At 54.3% G+C, this 22,396-nt stretch overlaps 1 long non-coding RNA gene across 2 annotated transcripts; it reads left to right on the plus strand.

Annotated features, from left to right (window-relative positions):
* The first annotated feature begins 12,943 nt into the window (after nt 1-12,943).
* LOC122201891 lies at nt 12,944-21,585 on the plus strand. 2 transcript variants are annotated; one of them, XR_006194365.1, is made up of 2 exons: nt 12,944-13,371; nt 21,250-21,585. It is a non-coding gene; the product is annotated as an uncharacterized LOC122201891 (long non-coding RNA). The 2 variants fall into 2 exon arrangements; XR_006194364.1 differs by lacking the exon at nt 21,250-21,585 and adding an exon at nt 15,391-15,443.
* The last annotated feature ends 811 nt before the right edge of the window (nt 21,586-22,396 follow it).

The following is a 22,396-nucleotide window of genomic DNA, read 5'->3' on the forward strand; positions in this document are numbered from 1 at the left end:
GTAGGGAGGTGGCCACTTCCCACGAGTGGAGAGCCGAGAGTGGCAGGCAATCCAGCGCATTTGCCACACGAATTTCAGTGACGACCCCTTGACAGGGAGACAGGCTGGCGGGGCCTTCTGGGAAGCCACTGGGCACCTTTTTAATTAAAAATTAACGAGTGCTTAACTTTTGGCCCAACAATTCCATTCCTGGGAGTCTGTTCCAAAGGAGGTGCACAAGGGGCACCTGGGAGGGTTTGGCTGGTTAAGAGTCAGACTCTTGATTTCGGCTCAGGTTATGATCTCATGTGAGATCAAGTTCCACCTCAGGCTCTGTGCTGACAGCTGGGAGCCTGCTTGGGATTCTCTTTCTCTCTCTCTCTCTCTCTCTCTCTCTGCCCATCCCCTGCACTCGCTCACTCTCTTTGATCAAAAGCTAAAAGCAATATTTATAGGCCGGTGAGTCACAGAAGCTCCCAAGTGGGGAGTGTTCACATGCATTTTCACAGAATGAGGGGATCCACGTGTGCTGATAGGGAAGCCATTCCAATAGAAATGATTATGGGAAACTATCAGTTTTCCCATAAACACTGCAGAAGAGACTACCCTTCCCCCTGTGTGTTCCCGGCACCTTGTTGCTGATCGGTTGACTGTAGCGGTGGTTTACCCCCCCTACGCTCTTCCATCCGTCTCCAGGTCTGTCCTCACACCAGAACCACACTGTTTCGATTACTATCCCTTTGTGGTGTGTTTTGAAACCAGGAGGTTGATGCCTCCAACTTGGCTCTCTCTCAAGATTTTTTGGGCCAGTCAGGGTCTTTCCGTGGCTCCACGTAAATTTTAGGGATTGCTTCTACTTCTCTAAACAACATCACTGGGATTTTGATACGTACAGCACTGAATCTGTAGACAGCTCAGATTTCAAAAATAAAAGTCTTTCAGCCTGTGGACATGGATGTCTTTCCATTCATTTGTGTCTGTAATCACTCTCATTCAACTTTTATAGTATCCGGTGTGGTCCCTTCAACAGAGAGTCGGGAAAACTGCCCAGGCACACGTGAAAGAATGAGGTGGGCTCCTGATCGCACACCATACACAAAAGTCAACTGAAAATGCATGAATGAAAGATTTACATGTGAGACCTGAAACCATAAAACTAAGTGAACAGAGAAAAAGCTTCCTGGCTTTGGTTTGGCAATGATTTTTTGGGTCTGACACTAAAAGCACAAGCAGTAAAGTGTAATGAATTGATTGAATTAATTTCAATTAATTGATTGAATTAACTGAAAAGGCAATCTACAGAACGAGAGAAAATATTTGTAAACTATACATGTCATAAGAGATTGATACTCAAAATATATAAGGAAGTCCTACAACTCAATAGCCAAACAAACAAATGAACAAATCACCGACTTAATTAAACGTGGGCAAAGGACTTGAAAAGACATTTCTCCAAAGAAGCTATACAAACAGCCAGCCCACAGGCATCTGACACTGTGTGCAACGTCCCTGGTCATCAGGGAAGACAAAGTCGTCACACCTGTTCGGGTGGCTGTTCCCAGAAAAGCAAAAATAGTAGGTGCTGGTGAGGATGTAGAAAAATTGAAACCCTTGTGCCCTGTTGGCGGGAATGTGAAATGATGCAGTGACCAAAGGGGGGAAAGTTTATGGAGGTTTCTCAAAAAATGAAACATGGAAATTACCATAGTATCCAGCAGTCCTGCCGAAAGCGTATCTATCTACTGACATCAGGATGCGACACCAGGATCTTGCAGAGACATCTGCACCCCTACGCTCACTCAGCACAATTTACAAGAGCCAAGACACAGACACAAGCTAAACGTGCGGTCACAGATGAACGGATCAGCAGCATGTGGTACGTGCGCGCAGTGGAACGTTATACGTGACAGCACGGATGAACTTGGAGGACTTTACGCTACACGACATAGGCTACGCACAGAAGACAAATACTGCACGATTCCACTTCCAGGATGCACCTAAGAGTCAAAGTCACAGCTGCAGGGAGAAGGGAGCTGTCCAGGGTTCTGGGACACAGAGTTTCAGTGATGGAGGATGAACACACTCCGAGCTCTTGAACGACACGATGCCTGTCGTTAACATCACTGCCTTGTGCATGTAAGAGCACAGTAAGTGGGTAGGCGTCATGCGAGTGTTCTAACCCACAATTTTAAAAAGAACTACTTATAGAACAACGTTTATAATGCCCTGTTCTTGCAAGCCTTCTGAACAGGCCTGTGTCTGCTTGTAGCACAGAAATAGTCTGGGAAGTTCTGCAGAGGCCACCAAAGGCAGACAGTGGGGCCAAAGTAGTGATGTCTTGCTCTGTGTACCTTTGTTCTCTATGAATCTTATAACGTGAAAATGCAGGGGCCCCTGGGTGGCTCAGTGAGTTAAGCGACTGCTTCAGCTCAGGTCATGATCTCGCGGTCTGTGAGTTCAAGCCCCGCGTCGGTCTCTGTGCTGACAGTTCAGAGCCTGGAGCCTGCTTCGGATTCTGTGTCTCCCTCTCTCTCTTCCCCTCCCTAACTTGCACGTTCTCTCTCTCTCAAAAATGAACAAACGTTAAAAAAAGAAAAGAAAATGCATTTGTCTATTACTTTAAAATAACATGATCTCTAGGAAACAGTTTCTGAATTAAAGAAATCTACAGAAGGTATAGCAAAATGAGAATGCAAATGGTGTCTTTCCATGTGAACAAACGAGAGAGATTTCATCACATGGAGGGTCACCTAGACGCCTGTGCCAGGCAGTGAATATACCTGCAATACCTAATTAAACCCCAAATGCCACGGTGATTCTTGCCCTCTCCATCTCCCAAGATATTGTGTATTGTGTCTTGCTGACGTGCAAACCTCAGCTTTTGAACCTTGTTAGCCCTGCTGTGGTTGGTGGTCCTCAGTGTCTAAACGTATGTACAAGGTCATACACCCCAGTCTGTGATCTACAATCCAACGGATTCAACCATAAAGACCATTAAAACAAGGTTCTCAGAAAATAAGTCATTACTGTGATTTGTTCAAGCAATGTAATGAAAACAGCCATTTGGTAACGGGCCATGGAAGCCAGGCTCACAGTGAGAACGGGGCACGTGCTGTCATGGCACCAGGAGGTCACCACTGCTCAGAGAAGAGCCTTTGAAGGTGCTGTCCCACATGTGTCACAGCATCCAGCTCTTTGTCAGTAAACACGACATGTGTTCCATCACAGCCATCCCCACAGGGTGGAAGGACTGGAGGTCTTTTTATCCGCGGTCCCCCTTGGGTCACAGCTGTGGACTACCCAGGGGTGGAGACACTGAATAGAGACAACTGAGTCCATGAAAAGAGCCTTCCAGGAGCTGAGGCCCCGAGAAGAAAAGGACCAAGTCAGGGAAGCAGGAACATCTACCTGCCCCTATAGGCTGGTGCAAGTAACAGGTTCAACTGACATGTTGGTTTGATATGAATTGAGGACCCACAATTCTTATAAATTCCATCACATGGACACCTGCCTCCCCCTTGACCCCGATGGATCCTTCTGAACAGCAAGGGCAGTGAGTAGGGCTCTGTGTCCATGGCCACCGTGAAACAATGGGAAGAAGTCTCATCCGAGAGAGAGAGAGGCTTTCTGCAAGTTATGTGGGCTCCTATTGGGAGCTTTTCCTGGTACATTCATTATCTCTGGTTTTCCTTCCAAGATTCTGCGAAATAGAAATCACACTTGTATTTGCAACCCTGCAGCATGAGCCCCAGCAGGGCGAGTAAGGACCTCCGTTAGAAGCACACTTGGGGGAGGCCTGTGAAGACTGCTCTGAAGTCCTGGGGGCTGTGCTGGAGAGACGGGCCACCCTGTCCTCGTCGGGAAGGCGGGGTCAAGACAGGACAGGGCCCGGCTGCTGCCTCAGCTCCACACAGCTGTGCCGGAGCCCCTCTGCCTGGCAGCACTGGTCACCGACACGTCCCCGGCACAAACCACACACCAGGCACATGTGCCTGCTGGTCCCGGAGTCTCCTTCCTGCCATATACTCGAACTCTGAGAACACGAAAACAAAAGCCCCAACTAGCCTGTGTGCTTTTTCATATGCTGTTAACCAAACAGGGAGCCTTCCCCAAAGGACACTGTATTAAGGGCTGCCAAACGCCAGGAAGCTGGGATATAACGAAACGCAGAGCTGAGCGGTCACCTCCACCCAGAAACAGAAGTCAGGTCTGCAGCTGCCTTTCGAAGGTCTAATTCTACGCCTTCGCTTGAATGCAGCCTTTATCAGACATAAAAAAGAAGTAACAGTCCAAAACCTGTTTGCTTCATGGGAACCAAAGATATGCAGATAGAAAGGACCTGCCGTAAAAGACGTTTATGTAACACCCAGATTAAAAATGAGAATTAAATGTCAGCGTACATCTTATCTCCTAAAAATAAAGGCATGTCAAACAAAGAATACATTCCCTTGTTATCTGTTTATTTATTTATTACTCCGAAAGAAAGCTTGTTGCAGATTTGACAAGTGGTCAAATAAAGGAAACAAGTTTGGTAATAATCAGACATCTCTCACCAACACCACACTCGACGATTTGTATCTGCAGGGGCTTCCGAGCCCCACTCACCCAGAGGAAAAGGAGCCAGAGGTCCGCAGGGCAGCATGAGCAGAGGGTCCTTACGGGACTGACCTTGAAGACCTCAAGGCCGGGCACATTGGGGAGAAATCGCCTTCAGCGCTGTGGAAATCTCACCGCTTGGCTTCATGCCCAGCTTCCTGCACAACGAACTGTGGTTCCTAACCAGTCTGCAGAGACCCTGCACCAACTCGGGTTGGAGTGAGGATCCCCCTCAGGGCTCCTCGTGACCCCCTAGCATGCAAGGTCTTCAAAAAACCTCCCAGGACATGGAGTAGAGCAACCCCATCCAGACAGACACAAGTCAGGTGGTGCCAGAAAATGGGGTACTTGGGGTTGGGGAAAGGTCCCTCCCCAGAATATCCTTCCTGCCCTGCCCCTGTGAATGGACATGACTGTAGACCTTAGAATTTCTGACGCTGAGAACCCAGCAACACCACATCGACCCACCTTTAATTCTGTGCAGAGACGCACGGCCTCATTTCAGGACTGCATTCCCAGCCTGACTCAGTCCCTTGTTACACCCAGTTCTGGGCACGGGCCGTGCACAGAGCAGGCACGCGCCAGACTGCCAGCAGTGTTCCTGCAATGTGACAGACACCTGTGTCCTGCTGCTGGTAGTGGGCGCTGTCATCCACATAGGAATTAAGTTTCCTCCTACTCCTATACTTTCCCCGTCCGTTCATTTATGGAATACGTTTATGGGCTTATTTTTCGTGTCTCCTGTGGCTAACCCAGAAGCTTCTGGAAAGCAGGGACCCTTGCCTCTTCTTCAAATTGACCATCTCCAGAACCTGGCACAGTTTCTGGCACAGAGTGAGTGTTCAGTACGTGTCTGGTTGATGAATGGATGGACGGGTGAACGGGTGAATCGATGAATGAATGGGTGAATGGATAAGTGGGTGAATGGGTGAATGAATGGGTGAATAGATAAATGGGTGAATGGGTGAATGGATAAATGGGTGAATGAATGAGTGAATGAATGAGCGAATGGATGGGTGAATGGGTGAATGAATGGATAAATGGGTGAATAGGTGAATGGGTGAATGTGTGAACGGGTGAATGGATGGGTGAATAGGTGAACGGGTAAGCGTCTACCCAGGAAGTCAGGCCCAGGACAAGGAATAGAGATGTGACAGTGAGCACAATCCCATCTGGGTGGAGTTCAGTCCCATAGGAGGGACACTGGTCAAACCTTCTCAAAGCACAATACCCAGCTTGAGGCCTCAAAACTTCAGGGAGACACCTGTGCTTCAGGGCCTCCTGATACAGATATGGAACGGCCAGAAAGACAAGATGGGGTCAGGGTGGGCAAAGGGGGTCCCTAACAGGTGAGACATTCCCACAGGTGTTAGGAAGGAGAAGCAGACAGGAGCCGGTCCCCTGGGAGGGCACAGAGGCGGCGGGTCCCTTGGCTGGACTCCAAGACGCTCCACGCCACTGCTCCCACACAGATGGGACCCACGCCCGTCTGGAATTTCTCCTCAAATCAGGGGGAACAGCTGTGCAGACCAGGCAGAGGCGAAGAGGGAGCAGGAAAGACAGACTGAGGCGAGACGATCCAAGAGAAAGTCAGCAGGGGGACGGAACAGAGCGGCAAGTGAGACAGAGTGAGTCACACGGATGCCACGTGTGCCACAGGAAGAACAGAAAAGTGTGGGGGTGAGACACCTGCTCGGAGAAGGCAGAAACGCTCTGGAAGGTGCAAACAGGTGTTTTAAAGCTTCAGTAGATTTGGAAAACAAAGATAAGGAGGTCTTCCAGAATGTGGGGAAAAGTCAGAGAGGCAGAAAATACAAGAGAAAAGAGACAAGGAAGGATGACCGGTGACAGCTGGCAGTCCGCTGACAGGAGCCCCCAAACCAAGCATGTAGCAGCGGGGGAGGGGAGTTACAGAGAGCGCGAGGTTCCTACCACACTGTACGTAGTATGCATTTTACGTTCTAACATACATAACGTATATAATGTACTTAATACACGGTACAACATACAACACATAAAATATCACGCATCGTGTACAATACGTAATACGCAATATGATGTGCAGCGTAATATAAAAATGTAATATGCAATATATACTAAGAGTACTGTGTGAATGCATGTCTGTGTATGTATAAACAGAAGAGAATTTTCCAGAAAGCCAGAAATCTCTCTGTTGAAAATGCTCATAGAATGTTCCACTGAATTAATATTTAGAAATGTGTAGATAGCATCAGAAAATCACTGAACGTCAAAGATAAACGAGATCCTGTCACCATAGCACTTTTCCAAAAACAAAACAAAACACCAAGACAAGCCACCTACGAAGTCACACAGACTGGAATGCGGCCCTTGGTGAGTTCAGAAGGGACTCTGAAGATCTTAGAAGATGACACGGTCATTTCTTTAAAATTTTGAGGAAGGGGCGCCTGGGTGGCTTCGTTGGTTAAGCATCCAACTTCGGCTCAGGTCATGATCTCATGGTCCGTGAGTTCGAGCCCCGCGTCGGGCTCTGTGCTGACAGCTCAGAGCCTGGAGCCTGTTTCAGATTCTGTGTCTCCCTCTCTCTGACCCTCCCCCGTTCATGCTCTGTCTCTCTCTGTCTCAAAAATAAAAATAAATGTTAAAAAAATTTTTTTAAATAAAAAAAAAATAAATTTTGAGGGAAAATCAGTTCAAGCAACTATTAGCATCACCTGACAACCTACAAGTCAAGCGTGAGGGAATGTGAGAAAATGTGAACATCAGAGCAGGACATCGTGCTAGGATCTGCCCCGGGAGAGGGCAGGCGTGACCAGGAAGGGGACGGCGCCAGATTCAGGGGCAGAGGCTCCACACCGAGCCCGCCCGCAGCTGCCCTGGGGAAGGGCAGGAAGGAGACAGAAAGGGCGGTGAGCAAGTGGAGAATGTCCCTGGTAAGAGGAGCAGGCAAACAAGGAACGGCAGGGCGCCAGGCAGGAGCCGGTGGGAAAGGCATCCCGGACACGGTGGAGAGAAGCCCCTGACGCAACAGGAGGGGCCTGTCTGAAGTTGATGCCACAGCGTTTTCCCCGGGGGGTTGGGGGTGGGGGGGACTCTCCATGGCTGCCATCTATTTCATCAGGATGCTGAAATCTTACGTATTTTCCTAATTAACACATGGATCCAGGTTAGAACAAAGCAGGAAACTAGGGGCGTGGCTGTGGGCAGGTGTAACCCTTCCCACCCTTGACGATGGAGACGTAGAGCTTAGGACTCAAAGTTGAGGGGGAAACGGGGAGGTGACTATCCCCATGTTATTAAGAAAAGGAACAGAGTCACCATCTTAGGGACGGAACTCACCTTTTTACGGAAGAGGAATTAGACATTTAAGTATTCGATTTACGTTGCCACTTATTTAAGACTATTTGGTTTGAACTGTCTAAAGTGCTATAAACAGCATCTCGGGGGGTGGTGTAGGGAACCATGTTCCGGCCGTGGGAGCCACGAGCCTCCAGTTTTCTCCCACCTCCGCGTCCGTGCCCTTTGGAAGTCCACCGTCCCCAGCCCCGCACTGGCCGGCGGTGCAGCCGCAGACTTGACGTGGACATCTGAACATGGCTCGCGCCTCGAGGCTCACCCGCTCTTGCTGCCCCCCGAGCTCCGTGTGAAAAATGTGGTCTTGCTCAGGGGAGGCACGTGGCCAGCGCCCCTCTCTCCCTGGCTGCCCACTGGGCACATGATCAACGCCAGCCTCGGTCAGCCAACCACGGCCAGGGGCAGAGTGACAGCTGACGGCGGTCCCCGAGGGCCACAGCCAGGAGCAGAAGACCTGCCACGGAGCCCGGCCTCCGGCACTGACCACATCACCAGTTAAATAAATACTGGCTGTTTTAAGCCGCAAGTTTTGGGGCACTTTGTTATATCGCGATAGAGGACGGTCACAGACACGGGTACAGAGGAAGCTACCAAAGCAAAAACCTAACAAAGGTGGTGTTTACGTAAGGACGGGTCAGAAAGCGGGCGTCACACTCTGTCATGTGGTGCGAGTGACGAGGGAGCATTAAGGCAGGCTGAGGGCAGAGCCCGAGCTCACAGCCCTGCGTCCCGAGGTGGGATCTGCGGGACTCCCCTGGGCTCTCCGGCTGCCCAAGAACAAAGCAAAGGGAAAAACCCAGGGTAACTGATAGAGATCACAGTCCTGCAGGACAGGCGTCTCCCTCAGTGTACGTGTCTCGGTAAATTACAAGAAAAAGGCAATCTTGTCAACAGCCTAACCTCCAGACCCCTGTAGACTCAGTTTCCTGGAGCCCCAACGTCGCGCTCCCCTCCAGAGTGATGTGGGAACAAAGGCCGGAAGGAGATGGCAGGTAACATTACGTTTCCTTCTAACCTGCAGCCCTTGGGCAAATACTTGAAGCAAATACAGAACAGGGGTTTCTCCAGGGCCCCCTGCTGCCCTAATGTTCATTCCTCAGTAGAGGGAAAACAGCCTTAGCTCCACAAGGGCAAGCCCTCCCCTCAGGGATCTTAGGCTTCCTCGTTAGCACATCAAAGTCCTTCCGGAGGCCTCTCCTTTGACTTCACCTCCCCCAACTCATAACCGATCACTGCACAACTGCGGGTGCTGCTCTTTCTGCCCCCGGGTCCTGTCCCCGCATTCTAAGGAAGTAACCTTTTTGCACAGAAGAGGTCTCAAAAATTCTTTCCTGGCCATGGGCTCCAGACCCCACCATCACCCCAAAACCTCATCGTGAACACCCCTCGCCACCGCCTGTGGGATGATGTCACCCACGGTCCCGGAGGAGGATTCTGAGAAAAACACCGTGTGAGCCCGCCGTCTGCTTGGGATGAGCTCCAAGAAGAAACTAGCTGAAGAAAGGAGCGGTCTGTTTTCAAGAAGACTTGCCAGGGGCCAAGACTTGCAGGGTCGGGGAGAGCAAACTGCTTATCTCTCGCCCCCCAGTTGGTAAGTGACCGGTAACCGCCCCCCGATCAAAGTGCAGTGAGGCCGAAGCCGGAGACCAAATACACGGAGCTCCTGTAAAACACCGCGTAGGACTCGGGGGGTCTGGGGCCCTGTCTGGTAGCGGGACAAGAGTCTTGTGAGAAGTCTGGCAGGGATCATCCTCCAGTTGCTGCAACTGGTACGGAGACGGGCCTCAGCAACCTGTCTGTCGCTTCTGCCGCATCTCATGTATAGAAAACCCGCACATTTTTAAGAGTGTCGTACTGCCTGAACTCAGCCCAGCCTGCTGACCCAGGAGGTCACGAGACGAGTACGTGGCCACTCTCCGCACCCCGCTGCACATCGGGCACTTTGCCAGCCAGTCCGCTCTGCAGCCACTGACACCACACGGTAATCTTCATCTTCCACACGAGGCCAGAAGACGTTGTCTGAGATTGGCGGGTCAAGAAACAAAGACACCAACGGTCCAGCTACAGTGGAACATTAACCGGCAAAAATGCACGACCTAGAATAAAAGTAGCAGGCATTGAGGGACGCCCCCTCTGGGGTGGGGGTTCCAGGTGCCGGGGGCAGGAGACCCTCACCCTCACCCTTCACCTGGGTCTCTGTCCCCATGAGCACAGGCGTGTAGATAAAAATAAATGTGAATAGGTGTGAAATCACAGCTACGGGGAATGAATGCCACAGGTCAGAGGCGCTGGACGCATCCCATCCTATGACAGGCATGTGCTCCGTCTGGGGCTTCAGGACCATCAAAGAGACAGACTCCCGGCAGCCCCCGGGGAGGTAACGGTGCAAAGGGGGAGAGCAGGCTGGGGGTACGTGAGGGAGGGTGTTCTTGCCGCCTGCAGAGATTATCTGAAGTGTGCTGGGTGGAGGGACACACAGAGCGCAGTGTCACCAAGATTCGCTAAGGGGTGTGGGGGGGGGGGGGGGGAGGGCAGGGTACAATTAACTCCGGCTCCAGAGCGGCCAGCGGCCAGCTGTGTCCCCGACCAGCCACAGCCCGGACTTCAGTCTCAGGGATGTGGGAGCACGTCCTTGGTAGGTTTGGCTCAAGAGCATCAGCTGGGCCCCTCCAGCTCATGGCCACTGGAATCACGGCGTGACTGTGCTTTCCCTGTGGACAAACTGTCAGTGTGGCTTCGACACACTACGGACTGCAGGGTCCAGGGTCCCAGTCCTGCTCGGTCACCAGGAGGAGTCTCACGGCATTTCCCCCAGGCAGGGGAGGCAGTCATGAAAGACCAGCACATCTCACTTCTCGTGACCACAGGTGGGGTCGGGTGTCTTCCTGCCCAAGACACCCCGGCCTTGGGGCAGCAACGCAGGGAGCAGGAGGTCCTGCAGGGCCCGAATGCGGAAGGCTCCGGCCCGGGGTGAGGAGAGGCCCCATCTGGGTCCCCAGGGCATCCCCACACACCCTCCCGGCCAGGCCAGCGATGGGCCAGCAGGATGTGGCGAACTCCCCAAGGGTCTCACTGGCACCCATGCCCCGCGTGTGGAGCGGGCGCCTCGGCCCATGTCACGGGGAGAGCGGCTCGGAGGAACTAATTACAGAGACCGGCGAAGGGAGGCGGCAGGAGCATATTAATTACAGCATTTAATCCATTAGGCAGAGCCGCCAGCTTAACCTCTTTAGAATTCTTAGAGTTTGTCTATGATTAATTATTTTTGGAAATAACAGCCAGCATCATAGCTTGTTAATAGGCTTAAAATAATAAATTTCAAAAACACCGTGAGACGTTTGCACGGGATTTAGCTTCCAGAAGGCCAACAGTAATTTCACGAGACACACGGCCTCGTTCCCCTGACTTGCTTCCTCTGCACGAGGCCACGGCTGTCCGCACGCGGGAGCCAGAAATGCCGCCACGTCAGCAGCTCCTGGCCCTCCCCCACCGGGGACAGAGGAGTGGGGGTCCTGAGAGATGCAGGCTTGCACATTAGCAGGCCCTTCGTGGTGACAGCCCAGGCCAGAGACGGGCTTCCCAAAGCAGCCACTGTGATCCATTCTGATTACCCGTTAAATATTACGTCTTCACAAGGAGCCGGTCCACGGTCCGCGTGCGTGGGAGGGATGTAGCAGGTGTTGCACAGATTGGGAAATGCACCCGGGCCGTTGTCATCTTAAGAAGGGAGCTGTGTGAGGTTGCACTGGGATTCAGCAGGGGTTCGGGCTGAGGGGCTGGCTGTCAGCGTCACTGATGTCTGGACTCTGACGCTCCTGAGCCCGAGAGCCACTGCCGGGAAGAGGCTGGTGCCCCCAACAGGATCTCCATCCTGGCCACCATGCTGACGGGGCACCTCCCGGGGCTGGGCCGTGCCCGGCAGGAGGGAGGTTACACTTCAGCCGGGCCCTCTGGGGCTCCCAGTCCGGCAGGGAGCAGCCCTGCACGATTCGCCGATGGCAGGTGGGCGCAGTGCTGTCCGGGGCACGAGTAGCACGTAAGCTGAGCGCAGGGGCCAGGCTGGGGCAGGTGCACTGGGGAAGGCTTTCTGGAGGTGACACCAGCTGGAGGTTTGAGGGCAAGCAAGAGCTGGCCAGGACCACCGTGGACAGGGGAGTGGGGCTCCCGAGAGACGCGGCGAGTGCTGGGCTTGGGCAGTGATGGAGAGAGACATGCTGGTGAGGGCGCAGAGGCCGGGCCAGGAGGCATCCTCGCAGCAGGCCAGCACCTGATGCTGGAGCCCGAGGGGCTGTAGGCTGGGAGCCGCATGGTCTGGACGGCGCCCTGTGCTTTTTGTGGCCCTGGAAACAGGCAGGGAGAGCTACGGGGTGTTTCCAGAGGGGAGCCTGGGCACCACCTTCTGCCCTCAGGCGGGACCACCCCCCGGCCAGACGCCCTCACCGCTGCAGACCCTCCACGCGCTGTCCTTCTCGGGGCCCTGCGGGCAGGCGGTTGGCGGCCAGTGACGCAGCCCAGGGACGTGGTTACCAGCAGTCCGTGTTCAAACATAACCAACTAACGCCCTTTCCCGACACCGTCTCCACCCACTGCTCGCGAATTCCCAAGCCGATGGATGTCGGGGCACAGACAAAATCACGGCACCTCTCAGATGAGACGCAAAGGGGCAGTTCCGTGCCCCCACAGCACACGCTGCGATTGGCACGTTTCCATCACCAGCAGCAGCCGACGCGGCGGTCCTCAAACCTGCCTTGTGTCGGGCGACGCAAAGTGTCTTGTGTGTAAATTCATTTCTATTAATTACTGTAAATTAAGTATTTATATACTTAAGTATGATTATGCATGAGCTGTAGCAAATCACATCTGTGCTCTCTTGCTCACCGTTGTCAAATTTTGCAACACGTGCACATAAATCAGCGTCATCTGACCTCATTCTCCTCCTGCCTGGGGACTCACTCCCTTAAACGACCTCAAGGGCCCACAGAACCCCCCTGGACGAGCCCCTGGGGCACAGACCCAAGCCTGTCACCTGAGGACAGGCAGGACTAAAACGCCATGTCACAAAGGGCTGTTAGCACGGGTCATCTGTGACACCCTCTCCCCACAGCGCATCCTTGGCCCCCCCATGTCTGTCCCCTTACTGTTTTCCAGACCCTCAGATCCACTTCTCACAGCCATTTCCCCCCGTCCCCCACCCCTACCCCATGCCCAGCATCACCAAGGCCACCCGGGCCCCTGTGTGACCCTCACACGCACGCACCCTCACGCCTGCACACGCACCCTACAGCTCACACTTACTGGCACACACATCCTGGCACGTGTTTGCACACACACGTGAATCCAGGGTCCACAGCCTCAGCCGCATGCCCGCTCTGGGGTCCAGCAGCCGGATCGCTCTCCAGAAAGTGCCACAGGAAGCAGACGTCATCCTGACCTGGCAAGCACTTTGGGGTGTCACCCGCAGCCGTGAGTGGGGAGGACCGTCCGTGGGAGGAGCCTGGGAGACCGAGCTCGCGTGTCAGTGAGGGCTGGGGGCCAGGGAGCCCTCGCTCTGGGCTGAGGACCCCTGACTCGCTGGGTGGGGACCTCATTCTGGCTCGAGCTTTTCCCGACTGAGGAGTTTGCTACATGGGAGCAGCGTGAGCTGACAAGCGTCCCCGCCGGGGCCTCAGCTCCGCTCAGGCAGTGCCCGGCCCAGCAGTGAGGGCAGGACCCTACACAGAGCACAGGGCAGCTCTTCGGGCTGGAGGGACATAAACAGCCACCGTGACAAACACAGGCCCTGCTCTCAAGGCAAAGCGGGGGCTCCCGGCGCCCACTCCTTCCGGGAGACATCAAAGGGCCTCCCGGAGGTTTTCGCCGGGACGGCCCCGCTGCAAACAGAACCAGAACACCCCTCACCTTCCCGTGTCGTCGCCGCAAGAAAAAGATTTACAAAATGATCCGACACACACGAGCCAAATAACGCAAATAGTTGTATACGCGCTTGGGAAATTAATGAAATCGCTTTCCAAGTCACAGATGTACCAGTTACTAAAATGTGTCTGAGGACGTGCGCGTGATCACACCGGGTACCAGATTCGCTTTCCGCGGGTCCCCCTCCACGACCATCCCGGCTTCACCTTGTACCAGGCCATGACTCGTGCCCCGAGGGCCTGGAGAGGAAGGGCCGCCCAGGATCCCCTCCCCGCGTTAACTGCACAAGAACCCACACCTCAAAACCTGCCCTCCTCACCCAGACTCAGCACCTTCTCTTCCTGACCCCAGGCTCAGGGCTGCAGGGGCGTGCGCTGCCTTTGAGTCCTCTCTCCTACCTTCCTCCGTTCCCCATCCCCCCAGGCCCACGGGCCCTCGCCTATACCCCATCCCCCACCCCCAACCCCACGGGCCCTCGCCTATACCCCATCCCCCATCCCAACTGCCTGATCCTGGGGAAAAGGCTGGAACCTCAAGACGACCAGGCCAATGCAGCAGGGCAGCGGAGGGACTGAGACCTGAGACCTTCCCTTGCAGGACCCGTGGACCCTGGGCCTCTGCTACAATGACGGCCACAGTCATGCAAATTTGCAAAGCTACCAGGAAAGAGCTAAAAATTACTTGGAAACATTCACATAGAAAATTACTGAAATTAGTCGCTTTGACAGAGTGCTCCTGCACTCTCCCCAGGAGGGGTGTTTAACTGCTGGGCTCTGAAGCGGTTTTCACCCCATAGAGATCCCGGCACAGGGCCGCGCAGGGCCATGAACCGCCCCCCAGCAGAGCTGCCCGTGGGGGCTGCAGAGTAAACGGGCGCCTGCACTGTTTGTCCTCCCATAAAGGGTTCATCAAGACACGGTTCACGTACCATAAAACTCACCCACTTGAGTTGGACAAGTGTGTGGTCCTTACTAGATTCATGGAGTTGTTGAAACCACCAGTTTCAATCAGTTTCAGAACGCTGTCACCCCCGTACCCATTCGCAATCACTTCCCGCTTCCACACACCCTCCCCACCGTCCCTCTGCCCTACAGGACCTGTAATATTCTCCTTTCTGTCACTGGATTTCATGGTGGTTTGGGTTTGCATTTCCCGATGACTTAATGGTACTGAGCATCTCCTCATGTGCTCACTGGCCATCCGTATGTCTTTTTCTTCGGAGAAGCGTCTACTCAGATCCTCTGCTCATTTAGTCACTGGGTTCTTCATCTTGCATGTATACTTTTACAAGTGAATCTTCAACAAACTTGATAATTCTACAGTGCATGGAAAGGGACAGTTACATACGCAGAATCAATGCAGACTGGATGGTTTGTGCACATGCTGTCAGACCACAGGTTTCTTAGCACAGTCTCCAGATCCCCTCCAGGAGCGAGGGCACAACCTCAACGGCCATGAAACTCTAACACAAGGACGCCGTAAGCCTCCTGCCACCTGTCCCTTCAGCCACTGCCCATAACCTATCTTCCGTGTTTTATACCATAGGTACTCTTTCCATTTTTCCCCCAGATGCCGCATTGAGAAGAATGAGTACAATAAAAATGTGAGCTTGTTTGATAACATTACAAGGACATTTGGGCCCCGTCTGGGATCGGTTCAGTGCGAGGTGGTTATTAAGTATGCAATGGGGAACGTCACGTAGACATTTGGATGCACAAGTCGGGAAGTGGGGAATGGTCCAGCGTCCCAGGACAGAAATTTGGGGCAACAATGCAGACGTGCTAATTTAGCCCCAAAGCTGGATAATTTTATTGGAAGTTGCACCAGCACAGGTGCTTGTGTTGGAGAAGCCAAGTACGGGTCTGGAAGGTAGGAAACGATGACCCAGCTGGGGGAGGAGCTTGGCATTTAAGGGTGGTCAGTTGACAGGAGTAACACCAGGTATGGAGGAAGGGCATCCGGGAAGGTGGGATTAGCCCTGCACGCGGGACGGCCTGGGGGCATGCTGGCAGAGCCATTTCAAGGAGAAAGTGATTAACTCTGCAAATGTAGATACCAAGCCAATAGCAGTAGGACTAAGTATTCACCACACCATTGAGATTTTGGAAAAATCCAGGTCTTGGTTACCTAATACAAGCAATTTCAGTGGAACCGATGTCTGCTTGGATTACGTTCAAAAGAAAATCAGAGTTGGGGCACCTGGGTGGCTCAGTCAGTTGAGCATCCGACATCAGCTCAGGTCATGATCTCATGGTTCCTGAGTTCAAGCCCCGCATCAGGCTCTATGCTGACAGCTTGGAGCCTGGAGCCTGCTCAGGATTCTGTGTCTCCCTCTCTCTCTCTCTGTGTCTCCCTCGCTTGTGCTCTGTCTCTCTCTGTCTCTCTCTCAAAAGTAAATAAACATTAAAAAAAAATAAAAAATAAAATAAAATCAGAGAGAAAGAAGCTGAAACCAGCACGCATAGGCCACGTATTTGGAGGAATGTTGTTTAAGACAAGAGGGAAGCAGGCTGATGCTACAGGAATTCGGGGTCCCGGGGTCTGCCTTCCCACGTCCACGCGGCCCAGGCGCCCTGATGGATGGATGGCGCTCCCACAGGCTCCTGACGCTCAGGAAGATCACCGACACCACTCTGGACTCCGTCTCCTGCACAAGCATCCCGCCGACCAGCCTGCTGAGTGAACCCCTCAGTTGGCGCAAAGTCGGACCCCTGCCCACCCCCACCACCTGCTTGACCCAAGCCTCCAGCATCTGTTATTCATGTCATTGTCACAGCTCTCTGTTTGTCCAAAGTCACGTAAGTAACTTAATGACGACTCCACGGGACCAGTTAATTACTGCGAAGAACTGACAGGGCTGGGGCAAGAACGTTAAGTTGCGGACACACTCACAGGGGCTGCACCTGACGGCCATGGCCGTGTCCGCCCTGACCTCGGAGGCCGTCTGGCTCCTGCGTCTTGCTCCTCTGGATGCATAGACCCTGCTTTGTGGACTCGTGGCCCCTTGGAGGCAGGGAGCCCCCTCAGGGTTGCCCTTACCCTGGCGTCCCTCTTCACCACTGAGCAAAGCAATGTCAGGGAGAGGAGTGCTGTGACCAAGCTCGCAGAGCCCTTGAGACTCGGACCCCCGAGTCCCTTTTGTGCCGTTAGCCTTAGCATCACTAAGCTCTTCGGGCCAGGGGCCGAGCCTGGTTCCTGACCCGCCGTGGGCTAGTACCTAGCCCTGCTCTCTACGGTGATTATGCCCACAGGCTGCCCCATCATTCAACGGACACTCACCGAATACCCATCATGGGCCGGATGGTTCCATGGGCTGAGCCAGCTGTGAAGTTGTAAAACCCTCCACCCTGCACCCCATTTCTCTGTGTAACCATCATCTACAAGTCCACTCTGGCCCTGTGTCGTCTGGGCCAGTGTCACTGCCCAGTCGTTCAAGAACAGTGGTCCCGAGGACAAAAGAAGCCTGGGGAGAGCCCTGAAGAATGGTCTAGAGTTGGAGGGCCCCCACCAACATCTCAACTCCTCGCAAACTAAGGGGATTCCTTTTACAAAAACCACCATTTCAGGTGCCGCCCAAGCCCGGGCCCTGCCCCTGGCCAGAAAGGTCATAGTTCCAAGATGGCAGAAAGGTCTCTGTGTCTCCAGCTTGGAACCCTTACTAATTATGACCTCTAGAAACACCAGGCTTTATCCAAGCTTCATGTCACCGCCCTACCTTGTTCCCAGGGCACACACATTCCGCTGGGCCACCGGCCACACCTGCTGTGCCACCATATTCCCTGAGGGCGCAGCTCCCCCACACAGGCCGATGGCCGCTGCCTGCTCCCGCTAAGTCTCTCTCGGCCCTGGGCCTGTCAGGCTGAGGGTGGTCTCGGGCCAGGTGCAGGCCTGGAAGGAATGCCATGAAACTGGAGATGCCAGAACTGCCCTTTGACCAAACACAGGGGAGAGTCAATGGAAGGGAGCCTAGCGCCTTGGAGCCTTGAGGGGAACGCCCTGAAGAAGATGCTGGAACTTCCGCCCGAGTCCCCAGCAAGCCTGAGCCCCCGCGGCTGAGAGGAATTATACCCCACGGAGACGCCTCTGCACCCTGATACTCTCCTCCCCCTACGGTGCTCGCACCACACCTGCATCCAGAGTCTGCTTCCGGGAGCACCGTCTGCTCTGGGCCAGCCCTCAGCGGGACTGGCTGGTGCCGAGAGGGGCCGGGTCCCGGTCTGCGAGGCAACTCCCCTGACTTAGGGCACCTGACTTAGCGTCCTCCCGGGGGAAGACGGTCTCCTCTCTTTGCTCACAACTGCACACGTGGAGCCTAGCCTCGCGCTGGGAATACAGCAGGTGCCCAGAACTGGGGGGGGGGGGGGGCTGGTGGTTTATTGAGCAGGGAACAGAGCACGGTAATTCATTCAAGAAGGTGGAGATTTCCTGTCTACACCGTGCTGCTGAGGAACCGCCACCTCCGGCTGTCCCTGCCAACCCAGCAGGTGCCACTTCCAGCTTCTAAAGAAAACGGGGCCAACAGAGGCTCCTGCTCACATGGTGCTTGAACCTGTGAGACCCCGACAGCGGCCTCCACCTGGCTGGCTATAGTCTAGTGTCTGCGAGCTCCTGGACAAGAATCGTCCTTTCCAGGGAAGGGAAACACACACACACACACACACTGGGTCCTTTCCAGCAACGAAACATGGGTACTACTGTAATTTCAGTTCTTTTTTAATTTTGATTTTAGAGACAGAAAGTGTGAGCAGGGGTGGGGCAGAGGGAGAGAGAGAGAACCCCAAGCAGTCTCTGTGCTCAGTGCAGAGCCTGACATAGGGCTCGATCCCACGACCCATGGATCGTGACCTGAGCTGGACTCAAGATTCGGACGCTCGACGACGCCCCCCGGGCACCCCTCGAATTTCAGTCCTTGAAAAGCCTCAGACGGAATTTTGGTCCCCCCTGTATAAATTACCAAACCGTCTATGTCTCCACCGGAAACCGCAGAGCACTGCTTCACGCGGGCACATTGGCCACTGTGGCTGCGGGGCTGGTGCACGCTGGGGGTGGGTTCAGAGAAGGCCGCACAGGCCGCGTCCTCCTGCCCTTCCAGGCCATCGCAGGACACCAGCTGTGTGCCCGGCACACGAGCGCCTGGGGACAGAAGGCGGTACTCCGCCCTCGTTTGCGGGATGGTTCAGACACTGGTCTTCGCCCCGTGAAGACGGCTGTGCCTGCAGAAAGCGGTGTGCACCTGCCCAAATGCCCACGTGAACGCTGCACCCAGACCTGCTCCTGGGCCGGCAGAGCCTCCGGGAGAGGACAGGGCAGAGCGGCTCTACTATGTGCTTAACCGTGAGGGCGAGCGGACCAGAGCAGGGGCCCCGCTGAGTCCACTGAGGACACATCCTGCCTCATGCCCGACGGGAAGCCGGTGGAGACCACGTGGCCCCCGAACGACCCTCTTAGAGACAGTCCAGCTAAAGCCACCGACCCCGCAGGCTGCGCGGGCTTTCCTCCAGCGGCTGCACCGAGCACGATCGTGAGGACGTGGAGGGGAGCGGCGAGTGCTGAGAAGTGGGTGCTAATCCCGCTTTGTCCCGCACTGCCTGCATGGAAAACAGATGTGTCAACGGTTCTCAGAGGCCGAGGGATTACGGGCAATTTTAATTTTCTCATTTATGCTTCTTGACTATCTTCTAAGTGTTCTAAGTGAGCATTAACCACTTTAATAATTGGGGAAATCTATGAAGGATATAATGAAAAGGACAACAACAGCCACAAAAAATGCCTCCGGTTTTCCAGCAGCTAGACCGGAGGCCACTGTCACCAGGGCCCTGTCACAGCTATAAAGGATGGACAACCTGTTCTGCCCCTGTAGGCGCATTTCTTGCTGTAACTGGAGTCAGAGGCGGGGCTGGGAGTGGCTGGGCCAAGGGAAAGGGGAGAAGGAGCTTGGCGGGGCGGGGGGAGAATTGAAACGTGAGGGGCCCCTGCCCGGGGTGATTGGGACGTGCCCTGCACACCGCCGCCCTGGGGGCCGAGTCCCGTGCCCCTAACGCTGGGCTGTGTGCAGGAGACTCAGACGGACACGCCCTCAGAGCGCCCCTCTGACCCAGGGTTTGAGAGTCCGTGGGCCGCACGGTGACGTGCCACATACTCCTTACAGCTACTGACAGAGAGGATTCCCACAAGTTGTCGGCCCCCAGCATTAACCCCGGCCCAGTTTGCCCCCAGGAGGTGGCAGTCTTTCTGTTCCACGGCTCCTCTGGGCAGTGGGAAGTGACCGCACCCCGCACCCCACCAGGACCAGGCCTGGCGCTTAGGGACCATGGCACTGAGGCTCCTCGTGGCATGAGCCCACAGTCACGGACTTGGCATGGACTTGGCCTGCTGGGGGGCTGGATTTCGCGCCCTGGAATCTCTTCTACTTTCCCAGGTCCTGATGAGACCCCACTCCCCACGCCCCGTCTCTGAGGGGCCCGGGCTCCACCCCTCTGAATGCTCACAACAGGCCTCTGGTGGCCCGTAGGTCCTTCCAACATCTGCTTGGTCCTTCCAACATCCCAGCAAGGGAGGGGGGTGCTGTTCTGCTCCCCCAGTTCCCTCCCCACCGCCACAGTCTCATGCACACAACCTGCCTCTCTCTCCTCCCCATCCTCCCACCAAATCATGTGAAGAAACTTTGGGTGGGTCTGTGTGAAGCAGGAGAGAGAGAAAGCAAAGGAGAAAGTGTCCCTGTCTTCACAGGCTCAGCCGGGGACAGCAGGTGGTGGCCACAGGCACGTCCACCCTGGAGGCAGACAGCAGACTGGCTGGGGCTCCCAGAAAGGCGAGGCTGATCATTCTACAGCAAAGCCTGTTTTATTAAAGTGAATTCTATGCAGGCACAACAGAAATTTAAAAATCATGAGAGACACAGAGAGAGCGAGCGAGAGAGGAAGGGAGAGAGGGAGAGACAGAAAGCCTGGGAATGCCTTATATCAGTAAATTTAAAAGTTTAGAAGAAATGATCAAATTCCAGGAAAGAAACATATTCCAAAACTGACTCCAGAAAACAAAGAAAACTTAGTCATGTGGTTAGAAAAAAATATCAAATTATTACTTAAAACTCTTCCAATAAAGAAAATTCAGAGGATCAAATAGATTCATAGGAGAATTCTGTCACCCTTCAAGAAACCAACCATTCCAGGGGCACCTGGGGGCTCAGTCGGTTGAGCATCCCACTTTGGCTCAGGTCATGATCTCACGGTCTGTGGGTTCGAGCCCCACTTCGGGCTCTGTGCTGACAGCTCAGAGCCTAGAGCTGCTTAGGATTCTGTGTCTCCCTCTCTTGCTCTCTGCCCCTTCCCCGCTTACACTCCGTCTCTGTGTCTCTCTCTAAAATAAAAGACATTAAAAAAAGAAAGAAAGAAACCAATTACTCCCGTTCTACATAAATTCTTCCAGAACAAAGAGAGAGAGAGAGAGCGAGAGAGAGAGCGCTTACTACTCTCCGAGGCCAGGACGAACTGGTCTCAAAGGGTCACACGCTGACTGCAATCGCATGGAACCCATCACCACAGCTCAGAGGCCGCCCAGGGACGGGCGGGGCGGCAGTGGAAGGGGCTGATAACGAGCTCAGGGGTTTCTGGGGGTGCAGACGTTCTGGAACCAGACGGCGGTGTTGGGGACCCAGCACGCGACCCATAAAGGACACTGAGGCGCACACTGCAAAGTGGCTGATGGTTAATTTCACGTGTGAAAACTCAATAAAACTGCACATCAGCCTCACTCATAAAGGAAGACAGACTTTCAGAAGTTGTCTGTGGGAGATGTTTCTGAGCAAGGACCCGGAGGTCTTTAATCCAGCACGAAGGAACAGGGCTCCCAGGCCAGGGGCCGGGACGGCAGGAGCCCCCTCCTGCCCAAGGGGACGGCGGGGCCGCCCAGGTGCAGCAGACCAGGGAGGGACCTGGCGTGTGTCCTGTGGGTGCCACCAGCTGACCTGACCGGGGAAGAGAGCAGAAAGCTCTCTGGGGCTGGGCTGCGTGGGGAGGGCTGGCTGACGGTCCGGACCCTTTGTCAGCCTCTTCTACAAGATGAGGGGCTGCTCCTCCCCGCTCCACACCCACGTCCTCCCTTCACCCCCTTGAGGGGGGAGGGCCTCCCCACCACAGGTAGCAAATGGTGACGCCGGGCAGCTTCCCGGCCGGTACAAAGGACAGTCCCCGAGAGTGGGTTACACGGTCCTTCTCAGGCTCCGTGCCTGAAACTCTTTCTTATGTTGGATGGCACAGGAGATCTGCCAATTTCTGTGCAGCACAGAGCAAACGAGATGGCTTCTGAAGACCCCTGAGTGGCTGGAGAAGGAATGAGGAGCACGTTCCCTGAGTAAAGCTGTGCGGGTGCCATGGGCTCAGGGATCTGAGCAGACCGGAGAGGTCGATGACGCCTTTAGGGGGAAATGCAACATAATGACCGGGCTGTTTCCTTCTCGGGGCAAGACTGTACTCCCACAACGGATAACGGGAAAGGACCACGGTCTGTGCGTGTTGCGTAAGCAGGGAAGGGGCTATTTTATGAAGTGGTATAATTTTAACAATCCCGCCTAACT

Source organism: Panthera leo, chromosome D2, assembly GCF_018350215.1.
Source record: "Panthera leo isolate Ple1 chromosome D2, P.leo_Ple1_pat1.1, whole genome shotgun sequence".
Lineage (NCBI taxonomy): Eukaryota > Metazoa > Chordata > Mammalia > Carnivora > Felidae > Panthera > Panthera leo.